This window comes from Alosa pseudoharengus, unplaced genomic scaffold (assembly GCF_046254945.1).
Source record: "Alosa pseudoharengus isolate Yale_2024_CS ecotype anadromous, Long Island Sound unplaced genomic scaffold, YU_APseudo_1.1 YU_APseudo_1.1_scf_1, whole genome shotgun sequence".
Lineage (NCBI taxonomy): Eukaryota > Metazoa > Chordata > Actinopteri > Clupeiformes > Clupeidae > Alosa > Alosa pseudoharengus.
The window spans coordinates 8627246-8653019 of NW_027468564.1; the positions used below are offsets into that span (position 1 = coordinate 8627246).

The window sequence follows — 25774 nt, forward strand, 5'->3', positions numbered from 1 at the left end:
GTATCGTAATGTCCTGTGTATTAGCCACATTGTGTATAAGGCGCAGGACAGTGTTTTATGCAAGTTAAAATAAACAAAACCATATTAATACCATATTAACTGAGAATTCTTTGTCTAACCGTTCATGTGCCGTTGAAAGGGTGGAAGTAGACGACCTACCAGGGGCTCGTTTCTAGAAAAGCGTCGTTTGCTAACTTGCGTCGCAACCTTGGTAGTTCGCTCCATCGTTCTTGGATTTAGTGTTTCTAGAAAAGGGAGTTTGAACTGTCAATCGCAAACAAGGACCCAAAGTTTGGTTGTTTGAACTACTGCCCCTGGGCAGTTGCACTTGTATCGTTCCTTGGTAGTTCCAGTTGGTGTCCGGTGTGCCTAATCAAAAATCACAACCGCCTAACCAAACAATACGAAGTGGATGTTTATCTCGTGACTCAATGATTGATCTGTCCTGTAGCTTTATTTTGATTAAGAGACTGATTCCCCTACTTGGCTCATTCTTGCTATTTATGTTAATTTGAGTATTGCCTTGCTTTTTGATAAGCTAGTATTATAATTTTCACAGACACTTAAAATCGGCACAGTGATACATGGTGTAGTGGCTAAAGCAGGGGACTTGTTATCCCAGCATTGTAGGTTTGATTTTCTTATGATGTGAGATTGTCCTTTTGCTTCTCGCTACAGGTGAACTAGTGTGACACGTAGATTCAATTGTTTTTGACTGATGTCTTATTGGTCTCTCGATGTAGTAAATAAATATGTATGGTCAAAACCTATTGTTGTGTCTCGTTGGCCTACTCTTACTCAGAGGTGAAAAGAAAAGATTGGATGTGAACTACGGCCGAGCGCGTAGTGCACCGACACGCTGCCGTTAAGACACAAAAGTAATTCGTCCAGGCTATATATTTTTTCCAACATAGATATTTAACAGAAATAATGAGTCTTATTGGTCGGCTTAAGTTAACTGTTTTATATGCTTGCAATAGGTTTAGGTTTTTGCCAATGGCAATGACAATGGCAGCATTAATCACTTGGTTTGAATTAGAAAAATGTCGACATACGCCGTGACAGATGTCTAGGGGGTGGGGTATTACACATTGTCACTGTTTCCACCAATGATATTATCAACAACGTTGTTGGAACTACGGTGTTCGAACGTCCGAGGTAGTGAATTGCGACACAGGTACGATGCTTTCTGGAAACAGGTGTAACAATGTCGTTGTTTGGTCACAAGTTGCGTCGTACCACGGTGGTTGAGCAACGTTGTTACTAACTTTTCTAGAAATGACCCCCAGGCCAGCACTAACTTCAGAGCACAGTAAACAAAATCGGATATTTCAGGCAGTAAAAGCCCCGGTAAGAACCAAACCAGATGTTCAAATCTACACACCTATGGCTACTGAAAAATGTAAGGCTCATTTATGGAATGTTATTTTGAAGTATTAAAAAATCATTGTTGTTTAGAATTTTCAGACGAAATGAGTGATAAATGGAGGTGTTACGAAATGAAGCTAGGCTGGGCCTGGCTGTCTGTGCCTGTGAAGGGGTGTATAGTAAAGTTTTTTTTTTTTTTTTCCCCCATCAACAACTTCCTAAATTTTTGGCAAACGATTCCCGGGACATCGAAACACCATCGTGAGAGCCGTGGCACTGAGGATGAATAACTTTTTATGGTAGGTTGGTCTCAAGGCCCCACATCAACCTAGCCCATAATCACTCATTTGTGATTTGCACCCCCTCGGTAAAAAGATAAAATACAATATCATTCTACTTTAATCGCCCCTATATTCAGTTAAGATGTTCAGAACTGCACCAAATTTGATGTATATGATTAACCTGACATTCTCTGGGGGTATGCCAGGTTTCATAGAATTTCATCCATGGGTGGGGGGGTCTAAATACTAGCCAAAGTATACGTTTACCTGCAAACACCATTTCCTTGTGAAAGAAGATAGTGCAGTGGTCACAGACAAGGGTTAATACATGGGAGACTGGTGTTCGATTCCTGTGTGATGCGTTTTGGCAGAGTGAGTGTGCATGTGTACCAAGGGCGTAGGTTTGGTCTGAGCTTTGGTGGGGACACTACCCACTAACCCCCCCCAAAAAAAAAAAAACTAAGATAAATCAAAATCAAGATAAAAGCTAAGATAAGATAAAAAATTATTACAATGTGCTACTGTCCAACTTGATCTAACTACACTGTGTAGCCTACATAATCTGATTTTAATATGTAGGCTACAGATATGTAGGCTATATTTAACATTTATTTTCTATTTGGTCTGTTATGAAATCATGCCCATTTAAGCACAGCTCAGTTTTAAAGCCCCCCTGTGTAACGTTTTCAGTTGTTTGTTAACAAAATCAACATTTACCATTCATAAATGTGGCCTCATTCATGTTTAATTACCACCTCCACCAATTCGAAGCATACCTATTGGCTTAGAAATCCTCATTTAAATCTACATAGCACAGGGGCGACCAGCCGTGTACTTGCGCCATGTTAAAATACCGGTGGCCAGCAAGGGACATACTATGCGAATACAGCTCAGTCTTTGGCGTCTGGATGCACAGAAAAACATTAGCTTGGATTCATCTGCAGAATTTCCCTACATTCAGCAATGTAAGTTACGAGCCCATTTTCTACAAGTCATATCTTCCTAACAGTCCGACATTGACATTGTATTTTCCAACGAAATAAATAAAGAGAAATAACTTTGTTCATGATCTGTCACCAGCTCACTTGATCTCTAGTTTCTAGACCCAGAGACAGTTGACAACCTAACCTAACATAGTTATGCTAGGACTAATAGACCACAAAGTTGCTGAACGTGTTATTTCAGTTTAGTTTGCAACAATATAGTTTAACCAAGTCCTGAGCTGCAGTAGCCGTTCCCATTCACTTTCCGTTTACTGTGCTAACGATAGCTAGCTAGCTCGGTCCGAAAGAGTTGCATTGGCATCGCACACAAGCAATGGCAATAAAATACTACACAAAATGTTATGAATATGTTGTTATTGCTTATTCAAGCGTAACTCTCGCCGAAATGCATCCTATGGTGTTTTTTGTGAATGTAGGCTACCCGAGTCAAACTTTTGTGAATGGGAGTCGTAGGGGCACTAGCCTACTATTTTGATGCGTCAAAATCGCTATTTTAAAACGCTAAGAAGGCTCGACACAACGTGAAACTTTGATCAAAGTATCATCAGTTTCTCTACACATGAACTTGAACTTGAGCATTGAGAACATTGTTAGTGTACACACAGTTTACTAAAAAGAAAGGTTTTGGACAACTCACTCCTTGACTGGCATGATGGCAGCGAGCAGAAAACCCAAGTGAGTTGTTCAAAACCTTTCTTTTAGTGAACACTTTGAACACGAACAATGTTTTCAATGCTCGAGTTCATGTGTAGAGACACTGATGATACTTCGATCGAAGTTTCATGTTGTGTCGAGCCTTCTTAGTGTTTTAAAAATATCGATTTTGACGCGATCATGTATTAAAAAATAGTTCCCATTCAAAACTCCATTTGACCCAAAAACGAAAACACGGACAAGCTAGAAAGTGGCGCTTCAGACATAATTATGCTTTTAAACAACAGTTTGACTCGTGTACATTCACAAAACACCCTAGGGTGCATTTTGGTGAGAGTTACGCTTTCAGAGAGAAGTTTATGCTTTGACGTGCTAGAAGTCCAGAACTAGTGTCAGTTTTGATGTGTGACGGCTCCCGTAGTTCTAAATGAGGAAGCGCTTGAGAGGTTGGTTGCTATATAACTCCTAACCACTAGATGGGAGAATTTCTTACACAGGGGGGCTTTAAGAAACTTAAATACATGCATGCTTAGCATTTTGTGAAAAGAAATCATTAAAGCTACATTGACAAACTCTTAACCGTGAGCTGCCTGTATATTCTCTGATTCTAATATTTACAGATATCTAGGCGATGTAAGCACAGCTCAGTTTTAAGAAATGCAGCCGAAAGACCATGTTGAATTTTGCTATAATTTATTTCAAAACCGGATTACTCTGGAACAGCTAACTATACACGGGAATGCATTACACCTTTGTGTTCGGTAAGGTCTGCTGTTTATTCTGATATATGGTTTGTCGTGTGTTGCGTGAAGAGTGTGTAGGCCTACGATATTCCACCGAGACGAATGGATGTGGAGATGGGCGCAGAGAATAATTATTAAATCTCTTGAAGTTATTTTTCTTATTTTTTTTTTCGCGAACTGTCTATCACAGCAAACAGTTGCTAGCTAGCACCGTTTAAAAGCTGAAAAGTCTCTTTCATGTGACACATGTGTGATGAGAGTAGCCTACTTCTCGAGGAGTTCAACAGAGAAGAATGGGTGAATTTGGACGCACTTCATGGTTGTAGTGAAGTAAAGCTGAAGCACTGCATGCTGCGCAGGAGACTGCGGCTCACTGGTAGTTATTATAGGTAACTTCAAATAAGCGCGATTTACCCTTATAGGCTACTGCACATTACAAGATCTGTACGAGAGGATCCGCAGCACTGAAGTGAGAAATGATTTAACTCTTTGTGTAGCGCATGTGAGCGCTTTTTCCCCATTTCAACCTGAATATTGGTGGGGACATTTCAGTCGTAATTTGACATTGGTGTGGACACGTCCTTCGGTCCCCACGCAAATCTACGCCCCTGATGTGTACTAACGTCTCTGGAGAGAAGGCGCGAAATTTGAACAAGAAATCAGTTCTCAAACGGAAGTTTTGATTGCAACAATTAGTTAGTTCATGCACCAGGGTGTAAATAGCATGCAGTACGAGGGTACGAATAGCATCCACTTCTAACTGTACATTGATGCAAACAGCATACCTTATTCAGAGTGTCTATTACACAGCTGTGCTATTCACACCCTATTACATAACAACAAAAAACATGTTGCTTATTTAAAAAAAAAAAAAAATCTTATTACATTGTGTCACGGACCTGCCGGACTCCTCCTCCTTGTTGCTCTTTTCCTGTCTTGCGTCTCCTCTACAGGTGGGCCAAGCACAGGTGTGGCACAGGTGTGATGCGACGCGCGTGTGATTACTTCCTGGATCGTGGGCTTTAAGATCTCGCCAGACCTGGTTGTGGAGGCCGCCGCTTATCCTCCTCTCCCGCTACCATTTTGGCTATTTGTTTCTTACGCACGACACCTCAATTCTTATATCGCATACACTTTTGTTTTCCAACCTATCATTTATACTGACTTTACTTAACCTACGTTGTTAATTCTTTAACTTAAATAAAACCATATTTTTGTACGGAAAAATCCGCGTGGTCTTCCCTCTCTGGTTACATAGCCTAGTAGGCAGAATGTAACAGATTGGGGGCTCTTGTCCGGGATATGAAACGACATCGGTAAATATGCATTTTTTTTCTTTAATGCTTATATACTGCGTTTTGTATAGCCTAGGCGTTGGAAATTGTTAAAACACTTTAAATATATTAGATCCATGTTTAGTTGCGTCTGATTTGGAAAGCGCTGTATACCGATCCTGCGAAGATCCGATACTAGTTCATTCTTTAAATGCATGGCTTTGAATCATTGGGAAGACGCATGTGGATTAGTTAAAGTTAATTGTGTTCGGAAGTTTTGTTAGTTTCGTTGTTGGTGCGTGAGACGGGGAGGAATTTGTTAATTATAGTGCCTTGGCTGTTGATTGAGCCAGGTTGAAGAATCTGCGGTGGGCCATTGTTTGGTAAGTGTGGGCCTGCGCTGCATACAAGATTTGAGTTTATTGATAACGTTTTGGATAACGTAATTATCGGAGCTTTGTGAGTGCCCGCCAAGCCTTTATGGCTTGTTTGTTATTTTAGTTTATTGTTTTTGTGCAATCCTGGGCAGAGGGCACCGTCGTGGAGGCCTACTTTAACGGCACATAGTCGGGGGAGTATAGGCGCCGCTGATATTGTGTAGTAAAGAGCTCTGTCCTCGGGTTTTGCATGAAGGGGATCGTTGTTTTTGCTGGGCAGCTCCTTTTGTCTCGTCTTGATGTGCAGTGTTGGGACCACACTTAAATTAAAATGTGAGCTCGTTTATCGTTTGTATTTAATGTCTGTATTGTAGAACTCATTTGTATGGCTAGTTTGGAGGATTTTTTCTCAGCTCCATCTGTTGAGGGTTTGAATACTTTAAAAAAGGATCAGTTGCGTCAGGTTTGCGAACATTATAATTTTGACTTGGGTTTACCCAAAACAGCGAAATTGGCCCAGATAAGAACATCAGTTCAGGCAGAATTGGTTATTAGGAATATTCTTCCATCACCAGCATCTCTAATCATGGAGGAGTTAGAGTTAGGAGGAGCAACGTCGACACCTCTTTCGACAGAGTTTTCCAAAATATCACTCACTTTTGAGCAACAAAAAGTGCTTATAGAAATGCAACAGAAAGAAAGGGAAGCTGAACGGAGAGAGAGAGAAGCTCAGCGTGAGGTAGAGCAGAAAGAAAGGGAAGCTGAACGGCAAGAGAGAGAAGCTCAACGTGAGGCAGAGCGGCATGAAAGAGAAGCTGAGCGTCAGTTAGAAATGGAAAGAATAAGGAATGAACGCGATGTGGCTTTAGAACGGCTAAGACTGGTCGCAGAAGGTAAGCTTTTACCTGACGGTGATGGTACTGCTCCTAGAGGGCCATTCTTACTTTGGGTTTTGGACATGCAACACTGCACTCAGACACATTGCAAACACACAACATCCATGCATTACTGATGACTGATTTTGACCCACCTCACACCGTTTGTTTGTTTGTTATTTGGTTAGTTTGGTTAATAAATCCATATTTTAGTTAAAGATCCAACCTCTCGACTCCCTCTTTTGTTGTGGCCTTACCCCTAGGTCATAACAATTGTGTGATCAATATGCCAGAATAAATGCACAGGGGTGCAAATAGCATACACTGATATGTGTACCAGATGGGGTACTAATAGAACACATCGCTGTGTGCACCGGGGTACCAATAACATACATTGATATTTGTACCAGACAGGGTACTAATAGAACAGATTGCTGTGTGCACCGGGGTACGAATAGCATACATTGATATTTGTACCAGACGGGGTACTAATAGGACACATTGCTGTGTGCACCGGGGTACGAATATAATTCACTTCTTATTGCACCAGGGTACGAATCGCATACACTGCTAATTGTACCAGGGGTGCAAATAGCCTTACCCTTAACTAATTATTACACTGCAGTAATGATAATCACTTTATATTGCGATAATAGTTTCCTCCACTCAAATCAACACTTTCCCCTGTCCCAAACAAGGAATAAAATAGCTATTGCCATGGGGCTCGTGTTCCTCGGGGGGAAACAAAGTGATGCAGGTCCAGGAGGTGAAAGTAAGCACTATCGGTGTATTGTTAATGTTTGTGTGCAATGTAGGCTATGGACTAACGGAATGCAATGGGTTATGGAGCAGAATCGACGGGGGGAAAAATATTGTAATGACCAGGTTGCATCTCTACAGTTTATATGTATTGCATTAAACACATTTTAATTCATAACTGAGGCTAAACCTGGCAATGCACACACAATCCCTGGGGTTCAATATCAGACAAAAGGACCCTGAGCAAACTGATCAACATCTTGGACAATGAATGCCATCCACTCTACAGCACTATCATAAAGCAAAAGAGCTTGATCAGCTGGACACTTCGCTCACTGCCTTGCACACCTGAAAGGCTGAGGAAGTCATTTGTCCCCAGGGCCATTGAACTGTTCAATGCTTCACTAAAGGGAAGAGGAGAGATAGACTTCTCTACTTAGTCTGTCTGCCTCTCCACCCTCTCCATGTTTGAGTACCGACTGTCCACTACTGCTTTACTACTGTTTTACTACTGTTTTACTAATGTCCACAGCCTAATATTTGTACTACTGTTTTCCTGCTACACTCTTTTTCATGCTATATTAGTACCAGAGGCGATTGCTCTAAGACTACTAAATTCCTCTAAAATATCACTGAAAATCGCATCAAATAACACTATTACATTAGCTAAGCTTCTAGCCTACTATTCCAACTAGAACATGCTGAAAACATGTTCATCTTCATGGCTAGTTTGTTCAGCAACAAGGTCATTTATCGTGATTTCGCACCCGTAATACATTGCTGTGACGACACGATCCATCAAAAAAACCATGCAAAAACCCATAGACTTCACTGGACTTTCAATGGCACTACAGAGTGGGCTGATCTCAGTGCAGAAAAGCTAGACATTTATTGGACAAGCGCCACAAAATCATCATTTCCAGGGAAGCCCGGCGTCTCTGGGAGTGAATGGGACAGTGGGATGGCCCGGACGCCGAGCTTCTGTGTGATGATTGGAGGAACCGTCATAGAGGCTGGACTCTTTTTGATTGACAGCATATGTCGCGATCTGACAGGAAGTGGTGCAAGTTCAAGGGATGCGTTAACGTTAGTGTTGGCAGGTGAAGTCGAGAGGCAAGGCAAGTTGCAGCTCAAATTCTCATAATTTGTGAGCAATGCAGTCGATTTCTATTTGTCTTTATAAATAGCATACTGTAAATAAAACCGTAATGTGAAGATACATAGTTTGTGACTTGCTTTTGTTTCAGTTGTGTATTTAGGCTAAGTTAGCGCGGTGTAGGCTATATTATGCTAATGTTTACTTGAATTTTAAAAGCCCACCAGGGGAGATTAAAAACAAAACAGCAAGGCAGATGAACGTACACAGAGAAATAACTGTAGAAGGCCCCTCTAGCTGCCATGTCTGCCATCATGCCAACTCTATAGCCTACTGTTTGGTCTATTCTGGGTTTGGGGATAATTTTTGCCCTCAAAGAACAATATAGCACCTTAATAATATTAATTTAATAATTGACCATTTTTATCAGAGCTTCCCCTGTTCCAAAGAGCAGCAACCGCCACTGATTAGCACACATGATCAATGGCTTCTGCTACAATACTGAATGGCTGTAACCCTATTACCTCAACCTGTTCTTGCACTGACATGGTTTATAGTTTTTTTATATTACCTTGTCTACATTATACTTTACTCTCCTATTTGTCCATATTATTTATACTGGTCTCTAGACCTTATTATTGCACTGTTGCACTGTTGGACTAATGTTGGACTACTTTTTGCACCTTCACCATGACACTCACTCTCTTGAGCACCTTACCATGCACACATAACTAAAGGACTACTGTTGGACTACTTTTTGCACCTTCACCATGACACTCACTCTCTTGAGCACATTACCAAACACACAGAACTACAGGACTACTGTTGGACTACTTTTGCACCTTCACCATGACACTCACTCTCTTGAGCACCTCACCATGCACACAGAACTACAGGCCCTGTCACTACAAGCGTCTCATGCTTGATCACCCTCAAGCACACTGGATTTTTTACATTTAATTTATATAGTATATTTAGTATTTAGTTTTGTTAGTTTTTCTTATCTCCTACTGTCTCTATTGTACAGTGGAGTTTGGTTATATGTTTATACTTATACTTATATTTACCATTTCTGCGGTAAGTGCATGTTGTGTGTGATGTCTGTATGCTACTGAGACCCCCTGAATTTCCCCTTGGGGATCAATAAAGTATCTATCTATCTATCTATGATGGCCCTAGTTCCGGATTCCTAAATAGGTTTGTCAAAACATAAACTTTTCTCTTTTGTTATTGCTTGTGTGTGATGCCAATGAAACACACTTTCGGACATGGAATAAATCATTTAATTTTGCCTGTTAACCGAGCTAGTTAGCTAGTGATGGCTAGTGATGTTCACTAGCTAGGTAGCAGCTAAGGACTTTGGTTAAACTTGTGTGTTGCAAACTAACCTGAAATAACATACATTCAGCAACTTTGTGGTAGTCAGTATAAGTATAAGTATATACTCTTTTGATCCCATGAGGGAAATTTGGTCTCTACATTTATCCCAATCCGTAAATTAGTGAAACACGCTCAGCACAGTGAGGTGAAGCACACACTAATACTGGCACAGTGAGCTGTCTGCAACAACAGCGGCGCTCGGGGAGCAGTGAGGGGTTAGGTGCCTTGCTCAAGGGCACTTCAGCCGTGCCTACTGGTCAGGGTTCGAACTGGCAACCCTCCGGTTACGAGTCTGAAGCGCTAACCAATAGGCCACGGCTGCCCTAAGAATTTGTTTCCACCCAGTTTCGACCCTAGTCTGCTAGTTCTAGCAAAACTATGCCAGGTTAGTTTATCAACTGTCTCTGGGTCTAGAGCCTTTGAACAGGTGGCTGTGCACAAGAGCTTTGCTGAGAGAGCAACAGATCATAAACAAATTATTTTTTCTCTTTATTCGTTTCGTTGGAAAATACAATGCCAATGTTGGAATGTTAGCAAGACATGTAGCTTGTAGAAAATGGGTTCATAACTTACATCGCTGAATTTAGGGAAATTCAGCAGATGAATCCATGAAAGTTTTCTTTGCATGCCAAAGACGGCGCTGTATTTCACAAATGTCCCTAGCCGGTCACCGTTATTTTATGGTGGCGCACGTAGATGGAGCGTTTATAAACGCTATGTATATGTAAATGCCGATTTCTAAGCCCATAGGTATGCTTCGAATTGGTGGTGATGGTAATTAAACATGAATGAGGCCACATTTATGAATGGGAAATGTTAATAAAGCTAACAAACAATTGAAAAGTTCCACACTGTCCCTTTAAGGACATGTTTGTGCATGCCCATAGCCAGCCACTCTGAAACAGTCAAAGGCAATTCAAAACGAGTCAGAAAGTCCCATCGTCCATCGACGATCCATCATCAAAACTTTGGTGTCCACCACTCTAGTGCATCCAAAACAAACCAGAAAAGGGACTCAAAGTGCTAAATACCGGAATTATCCTTTAAATGACTTGACTGAGTGTATAAAGGACATAACAAGACATTGAAACTACATTACACCAAATTACTTTTACGTTTGACTGCACGGCGGTCATAATAATTAAGTACATTTGAAGCCAAGTACTTTTATACTTTTACTCAAGTCGCCGTTTAAAGGGAGCATTTCCACTTTTACTGGAGTAATATTTTACAATAGGTATTTCAACTTTTACTCAAGTACGTGGTCTGTGTACTTGTTCCAAACTTTTCCATTTGAGAATGAGGCTCTTGAGCACTTTCAATGCTGTAGAAATGTTCTTGTATTCATTAAGTCAACTTTGTCTTTGTAGCCTAATCCCTTAGCTGAACATATAGGATAATTTTTATTTTAGCAAGTGACTATCGTAAAAGACTGACTTCGCAGAGAGTCTGGCCTAGATCTATAGGTGTACGTTTATTTCCGGGTGGGAGGGCACAGTTTGAGGTTTAAAATCATTGGAGTTCCTTTGAACCAATCACTAACAACTGGCGTTTCATCATACAGAGAAGTTTCTCTGCATCACGCCCATAACAAGCAAACGTGCATCTTATCAGGAAACAATCACACGTTACATCTGTGTAACTCTTGCCAAAATGCATCATATAGTGTTTTGTGAATGTACCCAAGTCAAACTTTCATATTAATGCATAAGTACGTCCAAAGCGCCACTTTTAAGCTTGTATGCATTGTCGTTTTCGGGTGAAATTACCTTTTGAATGGGAATCCTATAGGGCCACTACTTTTTTGATACAATCGCGTCAAAATCACTATTTTTCAAACACTACGAAGGCTCGACACAACATGAAACTTTGATCGAATTATCATCAGTGTCTCTACACATGAACTCGAGCATTGAGAACATTGTTGGTGTACACAGAGTTTACAAAAAGAGAAGTTTTGAACAACTCACTTGTTTTTCTGCTCGCTGCCATCTTGCCATCTTGCAAGGAGTGAGTTGTCCAAAATCTTTCTTTTTAGTACTATGTGTACATGAACAATGTTCTTAATGCTCGAGTTCATATGTAGAGACACTGATGATGCTTCGATCAAAGTTTCAAGTTATGTCGAGCCTTCTTAGTGTTTGAAAAATAGCGATTTTGACGCGACCATGTAGCCTACTAAACTAAAGTTTGACTCGGGTACGTTCGTAGCCTATTTCAAGTGACAAAATCTATGACTAAAGTTTAGCTGTCGATATAACATCCTACTCCACTTTGACTTCGTTCCTGACACTCCTGTTAATAGGCTAAACTAGAAAGAGCTGAAATAACTCACACCAACCTTATTTGCGCCTTTTATTCACATTTGCTCAAAGATTTCATAAGTATAAGCCCTTTTCACTCCCTACGTTGATGTATTCCAAGCGATCTGCTTCGGGGGCGGGGACGTAGTAATTGAAACACCATGCCTGGGTAATGTAATCGCTCTCAGGGACGCCCTCTGTTCGCTGGTTGGTCGGCTGCCCAACCTCCGAAGTAAACGAGCGCGAATCAACCTATTCCAGACGGAGTACTGTAGAGAAAAGAAATCGACCGGAAGTACGTAGGCAGGCCGAGGCCAGGCTACTGATCCAACACCCATCCGAAACGGTATAAAGGGATGTGCGCGGTCACATGTTTACTTAATAACAAGTGACTATAGAACTTCAAAAAGGCATATACCACTTTTTTCATTTTCCATTTCACTTTCAAAACGGAATAATGAATGAATGCAAAAGTACACGAACACACAATTTGTAATATTACATCAGAACACGTGTCATTCGAAACACTCTAACAATTTTACGCCAGTGAGCGGTAATGACCTTTATTTTAGAATTGAAGTATCTAAATGTTTTTTACTGTCAGGCTACATCAACAATAGACAGCAGTGACTGCAACATTATTTAGTCAGTATAGTTAGCACAGTCTCTCCATCAGAAACTTACCGTGCCTTTCTGCAGCACCTCACAGCTGGGATTAGTCTCCTGCGTCCCTCATCTGATGTGTTGTATTTCTTCAGGTCAAACTCATCCAGGACCTGCTCAGACATCAGAAGCATGTGGGCCAGTGCTGAACAGTGGGCAGGAGACAACTTCTGTTTGATGTTCTTTGGTGATGACAAGTATGTCTGAATTTCTTTGTGCATGGAATGATCATTCATTTCAAATAAGCAGTGGAAAAGATTGATGCATCGTTCAGGAGAGAGATCTTTTCTGTTCAGCTCCTTCATATACTGACATGTTACTTTAATACTCTTTGATGTGCTGTATGTTTGGTTCAGTAGACCCTTTAAAAGTCTCTGATTGCTCTCCAGAGAGATGCCCATAAGGAAGCGAAGGAAAAGATCCAGGTGTCCATTTCTGCTCTTTAAAGCCTCATCCACTGCACTCTTGAGCAGCACATGTAGATGATCCTGTGATTGTAAGCCCAGCACTGCTTGAAGAGATGAGAAAATCGAGGGGTTGGGATCAGCTCTCTGTCTGTGTTCGTCACTGATGAGGGATTTCAGTGCCTCGAGGTTCTCAGTCACATAAGAGTGAAACACATAAAAAGCTGCCAGAAACTCCTGGATACTCAGATGCACAAAGCAGTAGACCTTCTGGTGAAACACAGATTCTTCCTTGAAGATCTCAGTACACATGCCAGAGTACACTAATGCTTCACTGACATCAATGCCACACTCTTGCAGGTCTTCCTCATAAAACATCAGATTCCCATTTTCCAAATGTTTGAAAGCCAGTTCTGCTAGCTTCAGCAACATTTCTCTCTGAGATTCCAGTAGTTTATCTTGATCTGCTGCAGTCCCTCCATTATATTTCTGATCCTTTCTTTTGGTCTGGATGAGCAGGAAGTGTATGAACATCTCAGTCAGTGTTTTGGGAATGTCTTTGATGTTTTTCCTTTTCAGCATCTGCTGAAGTACAGTGGCTGCAATCCAACAGAAGACTGGAATGTGGCACATAATATGGAGACTCCTAGATTCCTTAATGTGGGAGATGATTCTGTTTGCCTGACTCACATCATTGATCGATCCTCTTCCTGAAGTACTCTTCCTTCTGTGGGTCACTAAATCCTCGTACTTCTGTTACCTGATCAATGTACTGAGTAGGAATTTTACTGGCTGCTGCTGGTCGTGAGGTTATCCAGATGAGTGCAGAGGGAAGCAGAGTTCCCTGAATGAGGCTTGTCATCAGAACATCCACTGATGATGTTTGTTTCACATCAGACAACTTACTATTCTGTTCCAGATCCAGAGTCAACCGACTCTCATCCAAACCATCAAAGATGAACACAACCTGACAGTCTTTGTATCCTTCACCATCATTCAGGTCCTTCAGCTCAGGGTGGAAGTCAAGCAGGAGCCTGTGAAGACTGTACTGATCACTCCTGACTATATTCAGTTCACGGAAAGAAAGGGGGAACATAAAATCTACATCCTGATTGGCAACCTCATCTGTCCAGTCAAGAATGAACTTTTGCACTGAGACTGTTTTTCCAATGCCAGCAACACCTTTGGTCATCACAGTTCTGATGTGCTTCTCCTGTCCAGGTAAGGGCTTGAAGATGTCATTGCAGTTGATTGGTGTGTCTTCTGTGTTTTGAGATCTGGATGCTGACTCTACCTGCCAAACCTCATGATCCTTATTTACCCCTTCACTCTCTCCCTCTGTGATGTAGAGCTCTGTGTAGATCTTATTGAGGAGTGTCTCAGCTCCTGGTTTGATGATGCCTTCAGATATGTTCTCAAACCTCCTCTTCAGACTGGCTTTGTGATTCTGTATAACTCTCTTCAGGTCGTCATCTGTTTACAAATGACAATACAAGTCATTAAAAACTCATAATAAAAGTCAATGAAAAACTACTGAAATTATTAATATACATAAGAACTCACTGCAAAAAATAGGCCTACTGTATATCCACAATCACTAATAAGTAACAACAACAAAGGAAAATAAATAGCACCATTTTCAATTTTACACTAACATATATAGTAATGTAGTAATATTCATAGTAATATTCTACATATAGAAAAGCAGATAGAATGAAAATGCAAATTTTAAAAAGCAAAAAAGCAACCAGTTCTCTCTTTCTGTCTGGTATATGTATGTGCAGGTCTCTTCTGCTGTTGATGAGGCCTGTGTGTTCACCCTGTGTGCTCATATCCGTGTGTTCATCCAGAGGAGGCTGTAGAGGAGGTTGGGTTCTGCATGTCTTCCCACACTGGGGACAGGCTTGGTCTCCTGGTAGTCCAGGCTGCTCCCAGTAGCTGTTGATGCACTGCCTGCAGAAACTGTGTCCACAAGTGGTGATGACTGGGTCCCTCAGTACCTGCTCACACACTCCACACCTGGACTGATCCTGGATCAGATCAGTACTGAGCTCACTGCATAGACATGGGATAAGATGTTCAATTTATCATCTGTGTTTGCGTCTGTGTCTGTTTTTGTCCCAATACACATACTGTTTTTTTCTGGAAGTTACTCATTTCTGTAAACTACATAAACACTTATAAACATATTTACATTCACTATACAAACTAGATGTACCGCAGACCCCCGCCCAGTCCAGCACATTTTTTCCACAAAAATAAATCACGCTGAAAGGCATATATGATTCTAACTGTCTCACTAAATTGCATTATCCACACTCAATTATCACTGGTATCTGCTAGACAACAAGTACCAAAACATGATTAGTTCATAGATTTCACATGTAAAATTAATTTTATACAACGCCACCCCCATCTTGCCTGTTCATAATTCTGAGAAATTCTTGAATTTTGTGCATGTGTGCATGTACATGTTTATGTTTATGTGTGTGGGTGTGTATGTGTGTGTGTGTGTGTGTGTGCGTGCTTGTGTGTGTGCCTGCGTATGTGCCTGTGCATGCATGTGTCACATGTGTGAATATTTTGGTTGTTTAGGAATTATTTTGCTTTATTTGTGTGCTGTGTCAAATTCACCCGTGTGTTCTTGTGTGCTGTGTATTACCCCTCCCTGGTGCTCCCAATGTTGACTGATAATGAGGGATAATGGACCCATAACTTTCCACCAATCCTGGCGGGTGGCTGGTTAAATGAGATTTGGGACAGATGTGTTGGGGGAGGGTGCTTTCCTACTTTATCCCCTGACCAGGGATGCTCCACGGAAGGCGACAGCATCGAGTTGATGGATGTAGCAGCAACAGCGGCAGAGAAACTCAAGAGTGACAGTATCGTTCCCTTCACGTTGATCCTAGAACGCGGATGAGAGGCCGCGATCGGAATATCCGGCTGCTGTACTAGAGGGTCTGTGCCCGGCCTAGTAAGTGACTATTAGCTGTGTTGTTTATTAGATTCCTGCTAGCCGCTGGTTGTGCTGCCTACTGCCGAGCTGTTTCTGTGTTACAGCGCGGCTGGAACCTCTACCGACGGAGGACGAGCCATACGGAAGGACGGTAGGCTACCCTGCTGTTCCGATTGCCGCCTGCTCTGCTTGCTGCCTGCTTGCCTACTCCGTTTGGGGACGGAACTCCTGCTTGCTCTGCTTGCTGCCTGCTTGCCTCTTACTACTGCTCCTGCCGCTGTATCTGTTGCTGCCACGCTACGCTAGTTGTGGGTGTTTGAACTTTGTCCGCTAGCTTGTAACTGCTAGCCGTGGTCAACCTGACCGTCAGCTGTTTGGGAAACGGGATCGTTTGCTCTGCGCTTCACTGTGCTGGTGCGGTGGCTGGAAGGAGTACAGCGCTCCTAGTGGCTAGACGCGGTATTGCCTCTTGATTGCTTTTACTTGAAGACTGTTTTAGAAATTTGTGACTGCCATCCTAACATGAATTGGACTATAATCCACTTGTGATGTTTTAACATTTTTTTGTCTAGGACAGGGGTGTCAAACATACGGCCCGCGGGCCGGATGCGGCCCGCTAGATGGTTTAATCCGGCCCAGACTTGTAGAGAATAAATTTCTGACTATGTCAAAAAAAAAAAAAAATCTCTAGCCCATTCCTGTGAGGAGTTATGAATTTTCAAAGAAATAACCGAAATGCTCAATTCAGCCGCTAGGCGCAGCCAAAAAACAAAAAAAAAGTTCGGAGTTGACTGGTCCTGTGCTGTCAGTTTGGCTACATTGTCGGGAGAAAAGCAGGCGTTGCGACAAAATTCAGAGACAAAGTGCAGCCTGCAAACGGAGGACAAGATGTTTGGGCATTTTATTGTATTTTGCACCAGGAAGTGTTGTGTTGTAAAACACTAAACTTGGATCATGTTAAAGTGTGGTTGTGCAAACTGTAAATTTAATCAGGTCGCGAGGTCTGACTCACCGTCAGTTTTCTTAGTGATAATGGCATTCTGTCTGGCTTACCATACCACGCTGTAGTACGGTGGTTAAGCCGAGGTGCCGTACTCAAGCGTTTCTTTGAACTACGAGAGGAAATTGGACAGTTCTTGGAGAAAAAAGGCAGACCAGTAGCAATTTAAATGCCCGGAATGGGTGCAGGATCTGGCCTTTATGGTGGATAGCCTATTACACAGCACCGCCACCTAGCCTACAAAATTATTTGATCTGATGTAACCTAATCGTATCAGCTGATCGTATTGCTCATGCACTGCTAACTTATTTTTGTTAAATTCATTTTATTTTTCATACATTTGCACATTTACATTTTTAAGGCAGGATGTTAACTTTCTTCATAGCTCCCACTTGAGTTTAGTGTGGTGAGTTGGTTCAGGTGGTCAGATGTAAAAATGTAGGCCTATCCACTCAACTATAAAAATAAACCAGTTGTTTATGAGAGTGAAATGCATTTTATTTCAATTTCATTGGCTTCTCTGAATAAATGTGTAATAATCTAATATATCCCTTGTGATTATGTAGGCTACAAATGTAGGCTGAAGGGTAAAGCATAGCCTACTGAAAAAAACTTATCTGGAGATTTGGAGTTGTCAAAGGATGTTTTGCAATTATTTCACTGGTCCGGCCCACTTGAGATCAGATGGGCTGTATGTGGCCCCTGAACCAAAATGAGTTTGACACCCCTGGTCTAGGACATAACTGATTAATAAATTGAACAAAATAATAAGAGTAAATCCTTGTTTTGGTATCCTTCGCCTGCCCACCACATTCCCTGCTGCTTATTAAATTGTTTGCCTGGTCACGGGTAAACCAAGCTAATAGACCCACGTGACACATGCGTACATATGTCTACTGTGTGAGTATGTGTCATACGTATGATTACTGTGAATGTATGTGTGTGCGTGTGTATCTGTTTATGCACATGTGTGCATATGGAATGCCAGGCCAGTTGGTGTATAGTAACATTAATTAATTTATTGTGTGGCCCCCCATGAACGGAATTCCACGAAACTTGGTGTGCATTCAGAGGGTTTCATAATGATCCTACACTTCCAATTTCGTGCAGTTTTGACTAAGTTAGGTCACAGATACCTGCGATTACAACACCTCATTTTTACTTTTTTGTGTTTAACTAGGTGGCGCTATACATGAAATGAGTGGTTATGGAATGGGTTGACATGGCCCCTTGAGATCAACATACAAAAAAAATGGTCCTCCTAAACCCTAGGGTTCTCGAGATATTCACGGAAAACTGTGTCTGCCCTACCCTCCTTTCGGGGGGTCCAGTCCAGCGGGGGGACTACAGATCAAAACGAAAAATGATGGTTCCATGCTATCCATATGGGGTTACATGCCCTCCAAGTTTCGTGTACCCCGGTCTTTCAGTGTCCCGGGAATCCTTGACGGAAATTTGGACATGCGAAAAAGAAAAAACATCTGCCGCTTCGCTGTGCCCATCATTCTAATTCTGAGAATTATCATTCCTGAATAACACAACACAAGTGTGTGTATCTGTATGTGTGTGTATCATTCCTGAATCACAACATGAGAGTCGATTCAAATCACTTAAAACAATGTGGAAACATGAAGGCTGAAGTTGCCGGTCTTATAGAAAGAAGAAGCAGAACGTTTATACTCATCTGTTGGTTTGAATTATGTAAATTGACTGGCTAGATTTTCATGAAACCTGGCAGAAATGGTATGATAATTATTATTGGTGGTGGTGGTCTTTGTGTGTGTCTGTTTGTATCTCACTGCATGATCTCCTATATGTCTAAACTCACTTTATTCCTGATGGGACTGATCCACTGCTGAAGTTAAGAGGCGGAGGCAGAGACTTCAAGGAAACACAGCTGGGCACTGGAGATGGAGGTCTCTTTGTATGTGGTCTGCAAACACAAAGACACACAAGGAACCAAATGACTGAATATGTCCACATTTGATGTCACAAACATAACCAGTAACTGTTTTATCTCTTTCTGTCAATCTTCTCTCATGATTTGGGTTTTGTGTATATGTTTGTGTGTGTGTGTGTGTATGTAGAACTCCCTGCATGATCTCCTATCTATCTATCTATCTATGAAAGCAAGAAGCGTCTGTGTGTGTGTCTGTGTGTCCTAATGTCTGTGGCACGCATATCTCGCTGACCGTTTGTCAGACTCATTTCAAACTTGGCAGGTGTCTTGCTACAGGCATGGGTAAGTGCAGTGACGTTGTTTGAATAAGAAATGCAAAAGATATCGTTAAATATATTGGTAATAGAAGCACACATTGGCTTTCGCCGCTAGCCACTCCCCCTCCCACACAGCACTATACTGTAAGTTACCAGTGAGGATAGAAGCAGGGCTTTGGCAGAACTGGATCAGTGTAGGTTACACGGGTAAAAACTTAAGCGAGTACAAGATGTGTTCACATGTCTGACCTCAACAATAAAGACCCCCTGTATGCGGTTTGCTTGCATAAAATGACTCCGGATTTTGCAACACGCCAACACACACAGGTATGCAGTGGCTCTTCAAAATGACTGCAATGTCCTAAATTGAAACAAGTGATAATGTTCCCGAATTAAAGAATGTCTCAGAATGCCACACATGCAAAGCATAATCAGCAACAAGCAACGAGTGGCAGACATAGTGTGATGTCACTTATAGGCCACCAGATACTGTTTTTAAGTCATACCGTTGCAAATTTCATATGATGATGCATCATTCCACAAAATGGTATGTTTTCTCTATCATCAAATTAATCAATAGGCTAAGCATATAGCCTTGACTCAAAACAGCTGTTAGAATTATGTCATTTTGATTTGTAAAAAATGTCACATGCAGCCATGCTTAACTCATTGAGTGCCAAAATGCGTTGAGTGCCAAAAACGTAATATTACGTTTTTAGCTTTTTTTTAAAATTACGAAACTAGACACTCTAACACGCCTTATATGTCATTTTGGGAACTCTGTGATGAATGGAGATGAAATATATGGCGATCGAAAACTCATGAAAACGCACATTATCTGGACATTTTATCATAACTCGGTTGCAGCTTTGGGTCGAATCAGTGACGCCTGCACGTCAGCTCAAAACCAGGCCATTTTCGTGGGTCTATCACTAGGTGGCAGTCTCACCAGGTCTCGCTGATCACTTCCCGGAAAGTTTACAGGCAACACTTCATATTTCATGAAAGACGTTATATCTCCATTTCTAGAAAAAAAAACAGCGATTTTGATGAAAACTAGCCACTGTTTAGCTTGGGATTTCTCAGGAACAGAGGCGTGTAGAAATACACGGTTTGCACCCACTGAGAGCTTAAAGTCTCACCTTTTAAATGAGCCATTGTATGTGTTCATAGCTATAACACAGCATATGCTGTGGCTGTACAAAAATCATCAACAATGGTCTAGATTGCTGGCACTCTAGGACAAAGCTCCCGAAAACAGCTTGGCATTCAATGAGTTAAATTCTGCTCACTTCACATTTATTATATTATCATGAATTCATTATTGAATGCTTACCTGGAATTATGTTTTTCCCTATCATCCTATTTTTAAAGTAGGCCTACCTGCAGGCATGTAATTGGGCTAGAGCATGTTTGAACAGGCGCTGCACTAGTATGTCTAAACTCACTTTATTCCTGATGGGACTGATCCATTGCTGAAGTTAAGAGGCGGAGGCAGAGACTTCAAGGAAACACAGCTGGGCACTGGAGATGGAGGTCTCTTTGTATGTGGTCTGCAAACACAAAGACAAACAAAGAACCAAATGACTGAATATGTCCACACTTGATGTCACAAACATAACCAGTCACTGTTTTATCTCTTTCTGTCAATCTTCTCTCATGATTTGGGTTTTGTGTATATAATGTGTGTGTGTGTGTGTGTGTGTGTGTATGTAGAACTCCCTGCACAATCTCCTATATGTCTAAACTCACTTTATTCCTGATGGGACTGGTCCACTGCTGAAGTTAAGAGGTGGAGGCAGAGACTTCTCACTCTTCAAGGAAACACAGCTGGGCACTGGAGATGGAGGTCTCTTTGTCTGTGGTCTGCAAACACCAAAGACACACAAGGAACCCTATGACTGAATATGTTCACACTTGATGTCACACACATAACCAGTAGCTGGCTACAGATCAAAACGAAAAACGACGGTTCCATGCTATCCATGTGGGGTTACATGCCCACCAAGTTTTGTGTACCCCGGTCTTACAGTGTCCCGGGAATCCTTGACGGAAATTTGGACATGCGGCGGCGGTCATAATAAAACAAATGAAGATCCATGGGTAGACATAGAAAACAATCAAGTACAATGCAACAGTTTACTGTTAGCACTTTTTTTCCAAAGACAACATTAAATCAACAAACTTTGTTATTAATAGTACATTTAAGGCATGGAATAAAATAAAACAAATTCTCCATCAAGAAATAGGGCTTCCCAGGCACATACAAATATGGAACAACCCATCAATAAATATACAGAGCACCCAGCTATACTGGGAAACATGGATAAAAGCTGGAATCCAGCGGTTGTCAGATGTCACAAATTACGACTCTGTTGTACCATTCAGTGAATTAAAAAGCAAATTTAACCTAAAAGATACAGAAATATGTAGATACATGCAACTGAAGAACTGGATAACTAGGAATTTCGACTTGGGAAAGGAAATCAGCCCGGAAATGGCTAAGATCTTAAAGAAGCCCTATGCAGGTCTGGTTATTCCTTCGCTGTTTCTGGGTTTTCGCCTGATTTGGGATCGCATTTTCACGACATAGCTCCCCCTACAGCTTCGGTAGCAAGTGACTGCTACGCTAAACCCCCACTAGCTAGCGAGCTAGCCATCAATAAACCAAGCTAAACACATAGGGCTCGCAATAAAACGGTCGAGCAAACACATTGTTCAAGAGACTATCAAATCACATTACAAAAACGAAGTTCACCCAAGGGTAGGCTACTTACAATTTCAACAGCAACAAAGCCAAGTCGGAGCCTGTTTTGCAGTCTTCTTAGAAACTACAATCTGACTACATTTTCAAGTATTTCTGCCGAGTTACATCTGGATGTGTTCGGACCGCGATCAGAAAGTTGCATATTCGTTTTTTCCGCAGAGAAGCACTAGGGGGAGACGAAGCACCTACCAAATGACCCAAAAAGTGATGTAGAACCATCAGAACGACTCTCAACCTGCATAATTAAGGTAATTTTTGCTAAAATTGTTGCAGAGGGCCTCTTTAAGCCAAAGTAACAAAAAGAAGAAATTGATCGGCTCTATGTACAATTTATTGATAAGCATGGAAAGCAGTGATGTATTACTACAAAGTATATACAATAAATGGACTGAAGACCTAGGAGTTGATGTTACAGAAAAATGGAAAGAATGCTTGTCACTAACATACAAATTAACTACTAATGAAAATCTGCGATTAATACAGTTTAAAACTAGATGTACCGCAGAGCGGTACAAAATATGACCGCCGCTTAGTCCAGCAAATTTTTTCCACAAAAAGAAATCACGCTGAAAGGCCTATATGATTCTACGTGTGCGTGCTTGTGTGTGTGCCTGCGTATGTGCCTGTGCATGCAAGCGTACATATGTCATATGTGTGCACATGAAATGGGTTAACATGACCCCTGGAGGCAAACATACGGAAAAAAATGGTCATCCTAGGCCCTATAGTTCTCAAGATATTCACAGAGAACTGTGTCTGCCCTACCCTCCTTTCGGGGGGTCCAGTCCAGCGGGGGGGCTACAGATAAAAATGAAAAACGACGGCTCCATGCTATCCATGTGGGGTTACATGCCCACCAAGTTTTGTGTACCCCGGTCTTTCAGTGTCCCGGGAATCCTTGTTGGTGTACGTCACTAAATGTACACATAAATTATTTTATTGTAAGGCCCCCCATGAACGAAAGTACACAAAACTTGGCATGCATTCGGAGGATTTCATAATGATCCTACACTTTTAATTTCGTGCAGTTTTGACCTTGTCAGCCAGAGATATTGTGATGAAAACACCTAATTTTTTGCTTTTTAATTTTTAACTAGGTGGCGCTATACATGAAATAAGGGGTAATGGGATGGGTTGACATGCCCCCTTAAGACCAACATACATAAAAAAGGTGGACCTCCTAGGCCCTACAGTTCTCGAGATATTCACAGAAAACTGTCTCCGGCCACCTACAGGCCAGTTGGTGTATAGTAACATAAATTAATTTATTGTGTGGCCCCCCCATGAACGGAATTCCACGAAACTTGGCGTGCATACAGAGGGTGTCATAATGATCCTACACTTCCACACACAGCCAGTTAACATGAAAGCCAGTTACCGTATAACACCAGCAAACAAACGCTAATTGGGCTCTCACGTCCAAATTTTAGGAAGGGGGGGGGGGGGGTGGTATGCCGTAAAGCAGTCAAATTTTGTAGTTCTTTTTATGCTCGGGTTACCACCCGCATCCCGAAGTTCCGTAGTGCCAGTAAGCAATACAGACCCTGTCAGGCTATGGCATACGTGTCATTCAACCTATTGTAAGTCAATGTACCATCACAAGGGTCTTGGAAATATTATTAAGGTTGAAAAACTCCATGGTGTTGCTTTAATTCATGTTTCAAGCTCTCTATACAAATAAAACATTGGGCATTAAGTAAAGCACAACATTAAGTTGATGTTGTTTAGTCAAGTCACCAGCATCATACTTAGACCAAGATAAAATATTAGTTAATTGACAGACTGTAATATATTTTTAAAAATACCCGTTTAATTTGAAAACTACATACATATATGACTATAGGAATCTGACACCAGACCCTGTTGTTGATGGCTTTGAATTGGAGCCCAGTGTTCCAGTGTTGCTTAGTAACTGATTTACAGTCCTGGTCATGTTGTTGTCTACAGGCACCTCCCCGACTGTTATCATGAGCACAGAACTCAATGGTGGGATACACTGATACCAGAGGGACTACAGGTACATGAGGCCTTGCTAATCTGGAGTCAGCTTTTGTCTTCTGGTGCTATTGGATAAACTCCCACAGACACACAGTGTAGTGTAATTTGTTATATGTTTCTCATTTACTGAAATGTTTAGTTTAACTATACATATGTGCTATGTGAAAATGGTTCCCTTCATCCAAAGTCTCCATCTGTGGAAATTTCCAGAGAGTGAAAAGACTGTTTGCTGTAGGGTGTCTGATTGTCTTCACCCCAAGGACACAAACATAGCCTAGGCCATTAGAAGGTTAAGGGGTTTTGTAACATCCTTATCTCTGTTAATACTAACTGGAATGGTAGATCATTGTTGGGGGGAAGTTTCTTGTGATTTTTCATGTGTATGTGTAAAGGGTATGCTGTGGGTAACAGTCTCCTGAGGGGTATTTCACAAAACCTAAATAAGGGATTAAGCTGGGATATTTTGGTTATCCAGGATGATTTTAGCCTTGACTAGGTTTCACAAAAGAGATGGCACATAAGTTACATATAAGTTATTCTCTGCACCTAGCCTGGTCCCGACCAGGCTAACAGCCAAGCTAAGTTAATTCTAATGGTGATTATGTTGTCTTATTGGTTCAGCTAGCTGTCATTCAAAGAGCTTTATTCCATAAATATACTATTTGCTACATGTATTTACTTGCAAAACACAACAGATTGTCTGCCTAATACCATATGGTTATCATTTTAATTATGGTAGCCTTATAATTATTATGACCGTCGCGCAGCGAAGCGGCGGTCATATAGGTTTAGTCAGATTTTTTTTTTTTTTTTTTTTTTTTTTCGCATGCCCAAATTTCCCTCAATGATTCCCGGGACACTGAAAGACCGGGGTACACAAAACTTGGTGGGCATGTAACCCCACATGGATAGCATGGAACCATTGTTTTTCGTTTTGATCTGTAGCCCCCCCGCTGGACTGGACCCCCCGAAAGGAGGGTAGGGCAGACACAGTTTTCTATGAATATCTTGAGAACCGTAGGGTTTAGGAGGACCATTTTTTTTTGTATGTTTGCCTCCAGGGGTCATGTTAACCCATTTCATGTGCACACATGTGCACAAACAGATACACACACACACACACATACATTCACAGTAATCATACGTATGACACATACTCACACAGTAGACATATGTACGCTTGCATGCACAGGCACATACGCAGGCACACACATAAGCACGCACACACACACACACACACACACACACACACACACAGACACACACACACACACACACACACACATACACACACACCCACACACATAACATAAACATGTACATGCACACATGCACACAATTCAATAATTTCTCAGAATTATGAACAGGCAAGATGGAGGTGGGGTTGTATAAAATGAATTTTACATGTGAAATCTATGCACTAATCATGTTTTGGTACTTGTTGTAGCAGATACCAGTGAGAATTGAGTGTGGATAATGCAATTTAGTGAGACAGTTAGAATCATATAGGCCTTTCAGCGTGATTTATTTTTGTGGAAAAAATGTGCTGGACTGGGCGGCGGTCATATTTTGTACCGATCTGCGGTACATCTAGTTAACATACTTGTTGTTTGCTTCTTTTGTAGATAGACATTTGATGAACAGCCTACTGTAGT

At 41.5% G+C, this 25774-nt stretch overlaps 1 pseudogene; it reads right to left on the reverse strand.

The window, feature by feature from the left end:
- LOC143116905 (NACHT, LRR and PYD domains-containing protein 12-like) overlaps nt 1–25774 on the reverse strand; it is a 68792-nt pseudogene that overhangs the window by 39799 nt on the left and 3219 nt on the right.